This window comes from Schistocerca cancellata, chromosome 4 (assembly GCF_023864275.1).
Source record: "Schistocerca cancellata isolate TAMUIC-IGC-003103 chromosome 4, iqSchCanc2.1, whole genome shotgun sequence".
In the NCBI taxonomy this organism is placed as follows: domain Eukaryota; kingdom Metazoa; phylum Arthropoda; class Insecta; order Orthoptera; family Acrididae; genus Schistocerca; species Schistocerca cancellata.
Window position 1 is genome coordinate 108,482,116 of NC_064629.1, and position 1,047 is coordinate 108,483,162.

General features: G+C 42.9%; 1 non-coding gene across 1 annotated transcript; it reads right to left on the reverse strand.

Moving 5' to 3' along the window:
- Nucleotides 1-286: 286 nt before the first annotated feature.
- On the reverse strand, nt 287-361 carry Trnas-uga (transfer RNA serine (anticodon UGA)). The gene has a single exon. It is a non-coding gene; the product is annotated as a tRNA-Ser (tRNA).
- Between the last annotated feature and the right edge of the window lie 686 nt (nt 362-1,047).

Genomic DNA, 1,047 nt, shown 5'->3' on the forward strand with positions numbered 1-1,047 from the left:
GCAGTATTACATTCCAATGCACCATTGCAGGTTTACTGTATCCCTTGGACCTTCAAATCAACGATGAAACACAGAAATTGCATCGATATTGAATACAAACGGCAAAATGTCGACTTATTTACAAGAGGAGTAACTCTTCTAATAGGTCGTGTTTGAGCCTTTCCAGGGACAGCAGTATTAGATTCCGATGCACCATTGCAGGTTTACTGTATCCCTTGGACCTTCAAGTCAACGATGAAACACAGAAATTAGATCGATATTAAACTTCCTGGCAGATTAAAACTGTGTGCCCGACCGAGACTCGAACTCGGGACCTTTGCCTTTCACGGGCAAGTGCTCTACCAACTGAGCTACCGAAGCACGACTCACGCCCGGTACTCACAGCTTTACTTCTGCCAGTACCTCGTCTCCTACCTTCCAAACATTACAGAAGCTCTCCTGCGAAACTTCCAGAACTAGCACTCCTGAAAGAAAGGATATAGCGGAGACATGGCTTAGCCACAGCCTGGGGGATGTTTCCAGAATGAGATTTTCACTCTGCAGCGGAGTGTGCGCTGTTTGAGCCTTTCCAGGGACAGCAGTATTAGATTCCGATGCACCATTGCAGGTTTACTGTATCCCTTGGACCTTCAAATCAACGATGAAACACAGATATTGCATCGATATTGAATACATAAGGCAAAATGTCGGCTTATCTACAAGAGGAGTAACTCTTCTAATAGTTCGTGATTTGAGCCTTTCCTGGGACAGCAGTATTAGATTCCGATGCACCATTGCTGGTTTACTGTATCCCTTGGACCTTCAAATCAACGATGAAACACAGATATTGCATCGATATTGAATACAAAAGGCAAAATGTCGATTTATTTACAAGAGGAGTAACTCTTCTAATAGTTCGTTCTTTTAGCCTTTCCTGGGACAGCAGTATTAGATTCCGATGCACCATTGCAGGTTTACTGTATCCCTTGGACCTTCAATTCAACGATGAAACACAGAAATTGCATCGATATTGAATACAAAAGGCAAAATGTCGACTTTTTTACAAGA